The following is a 12,800-nucleotide window of genomic DNA, read 5'->3' on the forward strand; positions in this document are numbered from 1 at the left end:
GCAGTATTGTGTTGATTTCTACCAAACATCTTCACCATTTTCAAATGAAGGTACAGTTCCTGCAACCCCACAAGGGAAAGTCTAGGAACTGACAAGGGCGCCCTCTGTAGGTGAGACTCTTAATTTATGTCTTAGGAATGAACCCTGGCCTGTGAACTTCATAATCATTTTTTTTTATTGTGGAATCCTGGGGACAGGGGAGCCTGGTGGGCTGCTGTCTATGGGGTCACACAGAGTCGGGCACGACTGAAGTGACTTAGCAGCAAAACACATCTGACCTAAAATGTACCATTTTAACCATTTTTAAGTGTACAATTTAATGGCATTTGGCACATTCACATTGTTGTGCAACTATTACTTCCATCTGTCTCCCTAACGTTCTTCATCTTCAAAAGCTAGAGCTCTTCCCCCATTAAACAAGACCTCTCCTTTCTCCGCTCTCCCCAGGCCCTGACAATCAACATTCTACCTCTGTCTCTATGGATCTAACTACTCTAGGTCCCTCATATAATTGTGATCATACAGCATTTGTCCTTTCGTGTCCTAATTCTTTCACTTAACATGAGGTCTTCAAGGTTCATCCACGTTGTAGTATGCATAGAATTTCCTCCCTATTTAGGGCTGGATAGTATTCCAGTGTAGGTGTATACCACACTTTATTTATCTTTTTATCTTTTGATGGACACTTGGGTTGCATCTGCCTCTTGATATTGTGAACAACATGGCTATGGACGTGGGTATACAAAAAGAAAGGAAGAAAGAAAAATTGAATTTAAATGATCATTCCCCAAAAAGTAAAGTAGTACTAATTGCTCAGTCCTGTTGACTGGGGAACTTAAAGCTGCTGCTGCTGCTGCTAAGTTGCTTCAGTTGTGTCCGACTCTGTGCGACCCCATAGACGGCAGTCCACCAGGCTTCCCCGTCCCTGGGATTCTCCAGGCAAGAACACTGGAGTGGGTTGCCATTTCCTTCTCCAAACCAAAAAGAAAAAAAACTGAAGTCCATTGACGGGAATTCTGAATCCACAAAAGTGAGTACCAATTAAGGGTATAGCAGAGAGTCCCAAACTTTCTCAACTCATGGTGGCCTTAGGGTCTCAGAGACTTTTTCCCAGGGCCCTAGGTGAAAAAAAAGAAAATCAAATTACTGAATTGTTACAAATTTATGAAATAGTTAGACCCAAACAACTTAGTAAGTATTTATGTTCTAACAATTAAGTACCTATGTGAGGGGAAATGCACAGCATTTAAAAGAAAAAATATTTTTTCTTTTATTCTTAAATAACCTCAGTTATTTGCTAAGGAGATGTGTGCACCTATTAGGCATACTGCTATTTTTCTAACCTTGAAATCACATTAGACACTTCTACCCTTATTTTCTGTTTCATGTAGATTTTTCTTGGCTCTTACTTCTTATTATAATAACCACTGAAATCCCAGCTTTGCAAAACTCTTGGTATCTTTGACAGAAAAGTAACACACAGAAAGAAAAAGAAAAAAGAAACAGAGCACAATTGAATGCTCAAACTATGAAATATCTTGAGTTCACACTTTGCAACAGCTGTCAGGAATTGATGCATTTCCCTCCACTTATAAAACTTGTCCAATCTGTGAGTTTCTTGGGGCGCTCTGGGCAGCTGGGTTCCCGATTTAAGAACTGCAAATCTAGACAATTTGAATACTCCAGAGACCTTACTTTGCCAACAAGAACTGCATAAACTGTGTCTGGATGACTCTCCAACAACCTCGCTCATACGACTCTGGCCCTGCCTCCCTTGTAGACACATTGCTCCCTTTGCTGCTTCCTGACCCCTCTGATTACGATGCTGTCTCAGCGCCTTTGCATTTGCCGTGGCTTCTACCTGGAATGGTCCCACCGCCTCCCTGAACTGCCACAGCGCTCTGAACTAACTCGTTCAGAACTGGCCACCACTTCCATTGTACACCATTCAACTTGACCTGCCTGGCATTCCATTGGTCTTCTTGCACTTTCAAGGTTTATTTGCCCCACACAAACCTCTTTGGAAATATGATTACATGTGAAATTAGTGATCCAGGACTACTTCAGGAGCAACAAAGTAAAATTCCAGTGTTGACGTAGTTAAAATGTTACCGAGCATCAATACTCAGAGAGGAGACCTAAAGGAGGAGAAGACAACAGTGTCCCTCAGCTGCTGAGACCTCTAATTCCAGATTGTTCCTGGACGGGTGAAGAAACCCTTCCCCGTGTGGAGGAAGGAACTGCAGTCTTACTGCCCAGGCTGGGCGGAATTTGTGTGCATGCTTTCCAATACACCACACCATCATTTTCCCATGCATCTTTGGGGCCATCTTCCCCCTCTCGTTTTTGCTCATTAAACTTTGTTTTCAGGGGTCTCAAAATTATGTGCCTAAGTTTTGGTCGAGTTGTTTCCATTAAAAAGTGTTTATTTTAAAAGCTAATAATTTAAAATTGCCCCCCTCCTGGCTTAGTGGTAAAGAATCTGCCTGCCAATGCAGGAGACGTGAGTTCAGTTCTGGGATTGGGAAGATCCCCTGGAGGAGGGCATGGCACTCACTCCAGTATTCTTGCCTGGAAAATCCCATGGACAGAGGAGACTGCAGGCTATAGTCCATGGGATGGCAAAAAGAGTTGGATACAACTTAGCAACTAAACAACAATAGTAACAACCTCCACCTCCCACCCCCAGCTCACCAAACATTCTCTTTCCCTTCTGAAGGTTTTTAATGAAACATTGTTATCATTAACCAGTCTTTCACTATTACATTTATATGGCCAACTGAGGCAAACAGTGCCTAGATCATTCTTTTACCATCTATTAAAATGGGGGTGCAGGCGTTGGGGATAATATTACTTTAGCCTCCTGAACTTTCTAGGCCGACTCGGTGACCTTGCCAACTCCAGCAGCCTGCTGCTTTGATGACACCCACAGCAACTGGCTGGCCCATGTCATGAACAGTAAAACGACCCTAAGGAGGATCAGAGAATCTCTCAACACACATATTAGCCTCGCAAGATTTCCAGAACATGGACCCACCTTCTAGCTTCTTCTCAGAAAAGCAGTCAAAACTCTGTTCAACAAATCTGCAAGCAATGTGAGCTGTGTGACAACTGCACACAGATGCATGGTGTCACTGGTTTGTCCTGAATGGTTCAGGATGGTCAGGAAGTCAGCTGCTTCCACTGGTAGGTCATATTTACTGTCACCATAAGAATGGTTGGAGAAGGAAATGGCAACCCACTCCAGTATTCTTTCCGGAGAATCCCAGGGATGGAGGAGCCTGGTGGGCTGCCGTCTATGGGGTCACACAAAAGTCGAACACGACTGAAGTGACTTAGCAGTAGCAGTAGCATAAGAATGGTGCCATGGCAAACATCTTTGATAGACACCTTCTCAACACTGAAGCCCACGGAATCCCCAGGAAGAGCTTCCTTCATGGTGTATTCCAAGGGACTGGACTTCATTTGTATCACTGCCTGGAGCCAAGTGACCATCATGCTGGGGGTTGAGAACAGCAGTCTCCACGGGTATAGTACCAGTTCCATCAATTTTATAGACGTCCTGGAAGGGCAGACAGAAGGGCTTGTCAGTCGGATAAGTTGGTAGCTGGATGCAATCCAGAGCTTCAGGCAGTATGGTTGTGCTGGCACGGCCATCTTTATGGATGACTTTCCATGGCTCCAGAATGTCACCATTCCAACCAGAGCTGGCACAAATGCTACTGTGTCAGGCTTATAGCCAGTTTTCCTAATGTAGGTGCTGACTTCCTTAACAGTGTTTTAGTATCTCTTTCTGGCTGTAGGAACCCTTTTGTTAACACCAACAGTTACTTGTTTCACACCCAGTGTGTAAGCCAGAAGGACACGCTCGTAGGTCTGGAGACACTAGCTTCAAATTCACCAACACCATTAGCAACAATCAGGACAGCATGGTCTGGCTGAGATGTGCCTGCAGTCATCTTTTTGATAAAGTCTTTGTGTCCTGGGATATCAGTGATGTCACGTCATACTTGCTGATCTTGCATTGCCCCAGGGAGACGTTGATGGTGGTACTACCTATCAATGGGGATACCACACTCACTTTAATCTTTCACTTTATCCAAGACACAGGCACCCTTGAATGAGCCCTTTTCCATCTCAGCAGACTCTTTCTCAAATGTTTATGGTTCCTCTGTCAGCCCCCCACATTTGTAGATCAGGTGGGCATGAACGTCAGACTTACCTGAGCGGCATGTCCAGTGATGACAGAGTTGATGTGAGTCTTTTCGTTTGCCGCTTGGCTTAGATTCAGTGGTGGGTTTCACCACACCTGTGTTCTGGTGGAAAACCTATTGTTAGTGAGGAGTGCCATCTTTATCATTTGTCAAGTTCCTATATATGCATAGGTCTTGGTTTTCTTTTGAATACATTTTTAATCTTGGACTAATTCTAGATTTGCAGAAAATCTGAAGAGAGGAATTTGGTACAGCCTCACCCAGTTTCATCTAATGGCCATATTTTTCATGCATATTTTGGTACTCTTGTTCAAACTAAGAGACCAACTTGGGTACATTGCTATTAACTAAACTCCAGACTTTATTCGTTATTTCACTAACTTTTCTGCTAGTGTCCCTTTTTCTGTCCCAGAATCCAGTCCAGGCCATCAAAGTGTGTTTAGTTGTCATGTCTCTGCAATCGAATCTGCTCTTTGACAGTTTCCTAGTCTTTCCTTGTTTTTCATGATCTTGACAGTTTTAAAGAGTATGGGTGATGTATCTTTTTAGACTGTCCCTCCACTTAGATTTTTGTCTGACGTCTTTAATATGATTGGGGTCATGGATTTGGGGAAGGATCCTCTGAATGTGAAATACCCTTCTCATCACATCAGGGTGCATGGTAGCAACATCACTTACTGCTGGTGATGTTAACCTCGATCACTTAATTAAGGTAGTGGTTGTCATGTTTCTCCACTATAAAGCAACCATTTTTCCTTTGCCATACTCTAATCTTTGGAAGCTGGTCACCAAGCCTACACTGGAGGATGGGGGAGGAGTGTGTGAACTAAGTTCCACTTCTTGGATCAAGGAATATCTACATATATTATTGGGATTACTTTTGTAGGAAGTATTTGTAAGGAAGCTTACCTTGTAAGGAAGATCTTTTCTCCCATTTATTTACTTTTCAATCATTTTTAAAGCAGTATAGACTTATAAATATTAATTTATACCTGAGATTATAATCCAATTGTTTGGATTATTTTTTCACTCAAATTGTTAATTATTTTGTCACAAATTGTTCCAGTGGGAACTATCTCAGGTTGGTTCCTAGGTCCCTTGGACATATAATTGCCCCCCACTCCCCCACCCCCCACTTAAAGCATTTCTTACTTTATGGTACTACAAGATGCTCTGGGCTCATTTTATATGTGCCCTGTCACAGCCATTTCTCCAAGGAGTCCTAGTTCCTTTTATTTGATAATAGTATTAGAAATCAAGATGTGGGTGTTGGGTGTGCTCAATGCTATTTGGGTATCACTGCTTATAAGTTCTGTCAGTGAAAAGAGCTGGGAAATATATGCATGTGTACAAATCCAGGTACAACAAATATCTATACTTACTTCTGTATCAATTTATCTCTTTATATTAGATTAAATAGGAGGCCACCAATGTCTCCAGGCTTTATCTAGTCCCACAGGTTCATTCTAGCCTTGCTGTGCTGTGTTTAGTCATTCAGTCGTGTAGAACTCTCTGCGAGCCCATGGACTGTAGCCCGCCAGGCTCCTCTGTCCATAGGATTCTCCAGGAAAGAAGACTGGAGTGGGTTGCCATGCTCTTCTCCAGTCTTCCCAACCCCAGGAGTTGAACCCATGTCTCCTGTGTTGCAGGTGGATTTGAACCCAGGTCCCCTGCATTGCAGGTGGCTTCTTTACCATCTGATCCACCAGGGAAGACCATGAATACTAGAATGGGTAGCCTATCCCTTCTCCAGGGGATCTTCTTGACCCAGGAACTGAACCTGGGTCTCCTGCACTGCAGGAAGATTCTTTACCAGCTGGGCTACCAGGGAAGCCCTAATTTTAGCCTTACCTTTTTGCTTATAAGTATCTACCTTCTTTAGCAGTGAGAAACCTGACCCCCATTATCTCCCATCCATTTGCTTATTGATTCAACTCCAGGATACATGAAAAGCAGTTTCAGAGTTGTTAACCTATACTTCCATGATACAGGCCTTTTTTGAGTCTGTATTCTGTTTCCTAAGGTTATTTGATTCCAGCTTGTGCTTCTTCCAGCCCAGCATTTCTCATGATGTACTCTGCATATAAGTTAAATAAGCAGGGTGACAATATACAACCTTGACATACTCCTTTTCCTGTTTGGAACCAGTCTGTTGTTCCATGTCCAGTTGTAACTGTTGCTTCCTGACCTGCATATAGGTTTCTCAAGAGGCAGGTCAGGTGGTCTGGGATTCCCATCTCTTTCAGAATTTTCCACAGTTTCTTGTGATCTACACAGTCAAAGGCTTTGGCATAGTCAATAAAGCAGAAATAGATGTTTTTCTGGAACTCTCTTGCTTTTTCGATGATCCAGCGGATGTTGGCAATTTGATCTCTGGTTCCTCTGCCTTTTCTAAAACCAACTTGAACATCTGCAAGTTTGCCGGGAGAAATATCAATAACCTCAGATATGCAGATGACACCACCCTTATGGCAGAAGGTGAAGAGGAACTAAAAAGCCTCTTGATGAAAATAAAAGAGGAGAGTGAAAAAGTTGGCTTAAAGCTCAACATTCCGAAAACTAAGATCATGGCATCTGGTCCCATCACTTCATGGGAAATTGATGGGGAAACAGTGGAAACAATGTCAGACTTTATTTTTTTTTGGCTCCAAAATCACTGCAGATGGTGATTGCAGCCATGAAATTAAAAGACACTTACTGCTTGGAAGGAAAGTTATGGCCAACCTAGATAGCATAATAAAAAGCAGAGACATTACGTTGCCAACAAAGGTACATCTAGTCAAGGCTATGGTTTTTCCAGTGGTCATGTATGGATGTGAGAGTTGGACTGTGAAGAAAGCTGAGCTTTCTTCAAAGAATTGATGCTTTTGAACTGTGGTGTTGGAGAGGACTCTTGAGAGTCCCTTGGACTGCAAGGAGATCCAACCAGTCCATCCTAAAGGAGATCAGTCCTGGGTGTTCATTGGAAGAACTGATGCTGAAGCTGAAACTCCAACATTTTGGCCACCTCATGTGAAGAGTTGACTCATTGGAAAAGACTGATGCTGGGAGGGATTAAGGGCAGGAGGAGAAGGGGACGACAGAGGATGAGATGGCTGGATGGCATCACCGACTCGATGGACATGAATTTGGGTCAACTCCGGGAGTTGGTGATGGACAGGGAGGCCTGACGTGCTGCGATTCATGGGGTCGCAAAGAGTCAGACACGACTGAGTGACTGAACTAAACTGAAGGTTATTTGACTTTTTTTTTTTTTTACCATTACCATTCTAATTTGATTATTATAACTTTAAGATATGTCTTTATCCAAAAAAAGTCTTTTTCAGTTAGCTACTCACAGACATTTATTTTTCTATACAAATTTATTGTGGATTTTTTTTAGTTTCTTGATTTTGACTGGAATGGCAATAGTTTCTTTTATAGCTTCATTTAGAAAGACTTAACAAATATGCACCGTGAAGACCTTCTTCCATGAATATTTTACTGTCTAGTTAGTAAGATCTTCTTTTACAATTTTTTCCTTAAAGATGTTGTGCAGTCATTTTAACTCTGAGATTACTTTTAGTTTAGAAAGTGTTTTGAATAGTTGTTTCTAAATATGTTTGTAATTATATTTAAATATTTACTATTTAAAATTTATGTTTGTATAATGTTTTACTCCTGTGTTTTGTTGTTTTGCATCCTTTATTTTTCCATCCTCACTGATCTTGCCACACGTATGTTTACTTAATCTAAAAACCAAAGCAATCAGCTTTTGGTTTGTGAATATTCTTTATTGTTTTTCTCATTCTACTTGTAACTGATTTGGCTCCTTATCTTTGCTTCCTTTTCCTTCTTACTTCTTTTGGTTATTCTATTGCACTTTTCCCAATTTCTTGATTTGAATATGTATTATCAGTTCATTTGTTTTCAGTTTTTCTTGCTTTCTGATACATATGCTTCAAGCTATAAATTTTCCTCTAAGACTTGTGTCCCACAGATTAAGCAATGTAAAGTGCCCATTTTATTGCATTCCAAGTCTTTCATAAATTCCCTAGTGCTTCCCAAGGATTATTTAGAATTTTTTTCCCTCTCATAGACTTATGAGATTTTAAAAAGCCTATCTTTTTATTATCAAGGTCAAATTTTACTGCCTGATGGTCAGAGAACATGGTCTGTATGATATTAATTTGGGGGGAATGAATTTGCACCTTCTTTGTGGCCTAGGAGAATGCTCATTTTTATGACAATTCCATTATATTTAAGAAGAAAATGTATTCTGTTTATGTGTATAAAGTTCTCATACCATCAATTAATTTGAATACATTGACATTCAGATTTTTTATATTTTTTCATATTTCTGTCCAGTGACTAAGAGGTTAAACTAGTTTTCACAATAGCTTTGAAATTTATCATTAACATTTTAATCTCTAAACTGGGTATGGATTTTGCTCCATTTTGCTGTTCAAAGAACAGGGCCATCAACTCAATAACCTAGTATTTTTGAAGAGTCTGGTCTGAGATCTGGTCATCAATACAATATATGTTAATTGAGGATATGACTCTTGTGGGACTTGTCCTAGCAGAATCAGTGCAGGGGCTTCCCTCGTGGCTCAGATGGTAAAGCGTCTGCCTACAATGTGGGAGACCTAGGTTTGATCCGTGGGTCAGGAAGATCCCCTGGAGAAGGAAATGTAAACCCACTCCAGTACTTTTGCCTGGAAAATTCCATGGACAGAGGAGCCTGGTAGGCTACGGTCAGTGGGGTTGCAGAGCATCGGATACAACTGAGCGACTTCACTTTTTTTCACCCTCAAATGGATTTGGAAGTATATTTTTAAACATGAGGGCATCCTCCCCCCCAAGTATAAAATGCAATATATGGCACAATGGCTGGAATTCACAAGCAGATTCACGCAGAATGTTCAGAATACCCCCACCCCAGCCCCCATTCAATACCACAGTGACTAAAACACACCTACAAGAAATTCATCTGGGGAGTTGTGATCTCCAAATGTCCTCTTTTAATGTATAAACCATTTGTGGATTGGTTGCAAGTTGATATTATTCTCTAACACCTTATGGTTGTTGTCGTTTAGTCTGTCATCTGTGTCCGACTCTGAGACCCCATGGACTGTAGCCTGCCAGGCTTCTCTGTCCATGGGATTCTCCAGGCAAGAATACTGGAGTGGGTTGACATTTCCTTCTCTCAGGGATCTTCCCAACCCAGGGATGAAACTCACATCTCCTGCATTGGCTTGTGTATTCTTTACCACTGAGCTAGCCACCTGGGAAGCCCATCTTACGGTGAATTTACCAAATTCACCTCTTTTCCGATGACCAGCTAGAAACAGCTTTTGTAAGGAAACAGGTTAAGCAGAAAGGGTAGGGAAGAAGGGGGACTTAGCATACAGAGTGAGGCACAAAAATAAGTACTTCCAGGGATATAAATTCTGGAAAGTTGTGGCTGTTGGGGCTTTGGGAAGATGGGAGCAGCAAGAAGCTGCCGTGTGCATCTGTGAGGAGGTGGGTGAGCAGAGAGTGGACCTGGGGAAATTTAAGAAGACAAATGTCATCTATGTCATGATTTTTATCACCGGACCTCACACTTATGGCTAGTTTATTCCATATTGGACAAGAGGGGAACATTTTCTGCTCTTCTTCACTTTAGTCTCAGAGAAGAAAAAAGGACAAATTTGATGCTTATGTTTTCTTATCTTTCTTCAGTAAGAAATTCACAATGACTTAACCTGGATCATACTAGTGTGATGTATCTACTGCTCAAATATTAATAATTTGTTTAATAATTATATGGTCTTGCAACATCTAATAGCATCTTTGGTTCTTCATTAAATTCTGTTGTGATTGAACTTATCAGGTGAGTCGCGTTCTCAGTGACACTGTAAATCTCTTAAGGGTAAGGCTGCTGTGTAAGACTTTTCTGAATCTATTATGGCTGGCTGTCTAGTGCAATGCACATAGCAAATATTATGTAGGTTTACTTGCCTCTTCTAGCCTATGGACACTGTCTTTCACTGGAGTTCAAGTAACTGTCTTTGAAAGAATGCTTCGTTATTCTCACTGAAAAACAGATAATGGAATAGTCTTGATCTCAGGTAACTGCCATACTAAAGAGACTAAAATTTGCATCAGGAAAGAAAGGAATTCCATACCTCTCTGTGTAATGTGATTGGATTCACAAGCTGTTAACCAATGAAATGATGCAGGGTAAATTGTTAAGACAACTTCATCTTATGAATACAAGGTATCCTTCCGACATCCTGAGAGTCTGTGATAAACATGCTTTCATACGAACTTGACACGGTCTTTGATAGAGCATCTCCCTTTACCCCTTTCTAGAACTTGGGTTTCACTCTGTAATATTGAAATAGGAGTAAATAAACACACTCACTTACCAGATGTGAATGAGAAATATGGCCAGAGGAGATGAACTGGTGGGCGAGTAGAGGCTGGACTCTGGCTAATTCAGCACAGTCCAGGTGCCAGTTCATAAGCTTGTGGACTGGAAAACCTGTCTGCTGAGGCTTTTTGACAGCTTACCTAGTCAATGTATCTTTTCGAATAGATTGACATCAAGACCCAGGTCTCTATTCATTTATATAGACATTTAACTAATTGACAAATATTTATTGAGCCCTATGAGCTGCCAAGCCCTGTTCTCGGCAGTGAAAATGAAGCACTGAATTTTCTTTTGTGTCATTATAGAACACACATTTTAGTAAAGGAGTCTGACAAACAAATAAGTATCTAATATTACTAGTAGATGAGGAGAAGGGGGTGACAGAGGATGAGATGGTTGGATGGCATCATTGACTCAATGGACGTGAGTTTGAGTAAACTCCAGGAGATAGTGAAGGACAGGGAAGCCTGGCGTGCTGCAGTCCATGGGGTCGCCAAGACTTGGACATGCCTGAGCGACTGAACAACATCAGCAGGTGATAAAGGCGACAAAGGAAAACAGAGGAGGGTACGACGCTAGGGAGTGAGAGGTGGAGAGGAAGAGCCCACAGGCAGTCAGAAGATGGGCCACGTGAGGCCCGGGCAGAGTTTCAGAGGCAGGAACAGCAAGCACAAGGGCCCTGAACTTGGTGCCCGCTGAGAATGTCCTAGGAACAGTGGTGCTTATTTTCAGTAGACTGGAGTGTTCTTGGGGCAAATAAAGTCCTTTCTCTCCATGCAGGCTTGTTACATAGAAAGGATGTCACCATCCAGAGGCTGATTGGTGAGCCTCATATCTGAACAAGTTGGGTTAGTGACCAGTGATTCACTGCACCAGGCTGACTTAGTCTGACGCATCCACCTGTTCTTCTGAGCCATACCCCATATGGTATGTCTCTGGCTAAGGCTGGGATGGGCAACAACACCTTCTCTTTCTTGGTTTTTAAACTGAGGTTAGGAAACACTGGGTGAATGGTCCAGCACCCGTCAGCTGGGTAGTACTGGCAAGTTCTCCCACTCGTTCCCTTTTTGTAGACAGCTGATGCAGGTCAGGAAGCAACAGTTAGAACTGGACATGGAACAACAGACTGGTTCCAAATAGGAAAAGGAGTACGTCAAGGCTGTATGTTGTCACCCTGCTTATTTAACTTATATGCAGAGTACATCATGAGAAATGCTGGGCTGGAAGAAGCACAAGCTGGAATCAAGATTGCCCGGAGAAATATCAATAAGCTCAGATATGCAGATGACACCACCCTTATGGCGGAAAGTGAAGAGGAACTCAAAAGCCTCTTCATGAAAGTGAAAGAGGAGAGTGAAAAACTTGGCTTAAAGCTCAACATTCAGAAAACGAAGATCATGGCATCCAGTCCCACCACTTCATGGGAAATAGATGGGGAAACAGTGGAAACAGTGCCAGACTTTATTTTGGGGTGCTCCAAAACCACTGCAAATGGTGATTGCAGTCATGAAATTAAAAGACGCCTTCCTCCTTGAAAGGAAAGTTATGACCAACCTAGATAGCATATTGAAAAGCAGGGATATTACTTTGCCAACAAAGGTCCGTCTAGTCAAGGCTATGGTTTTTCCAGTGGTCATGTATGGATGTAAGAGTTGGACTGTGAAGAAAGCTGAGAATTGATGCTTTTGAACTGTGGTGTTGGAGAAGACTCTTGAGAGTCCCTTGGACTGCAAGGAGATCCAACCAGTCCATCCTAAAGGAGATGAGTCCTGGGTGTTTGTTGGAAGGACTGATGCTGAAGCTGAAACTCCAATACTTTGGCCACCTCATGCGAAGAGTTGACTCATTGGAAAAGACCCTGATGCTGGGAGGGATTGGGGGCAGGAGGAGAAGGGGACGACAGAGGATGAGATGGCTGGATGGCATCACCGACTTGATGGACATGAGTTTGAGTGAACTCCGGGAGTTGGTGATGGACAGGGAGGCCTGGTGTGCTGTGATTCATGGGGCTGCAAAGAGTCGGACACAACTGAGCAACTGAACTAAACTGATAACATGCCCAAGGCCACACAGGCAGAAACTCAATAGTTTTTGACTGTTTCCTACATCTCTCTCCTGCTCCCTCCTCTCTCCCTCCTGTCTCTTTGGTCAGGTCCACTCTGGTTGAAAACAAATTTGGTGGTTGG

Source organism: Bos javanicus, chromosome 1, assembly GCF_032452875.1.
Source record: "Bos javanicus breed banteng chromosome 1, ARS-OSU_banteng_1.0, whole genome shotgun sequence".
NCBI classification, from domain to species: Eukaryota; Metazoa; Chordata; class Mammalia; order Artiodactyla; family Bovidae; genus Bos; species Bos javanicus.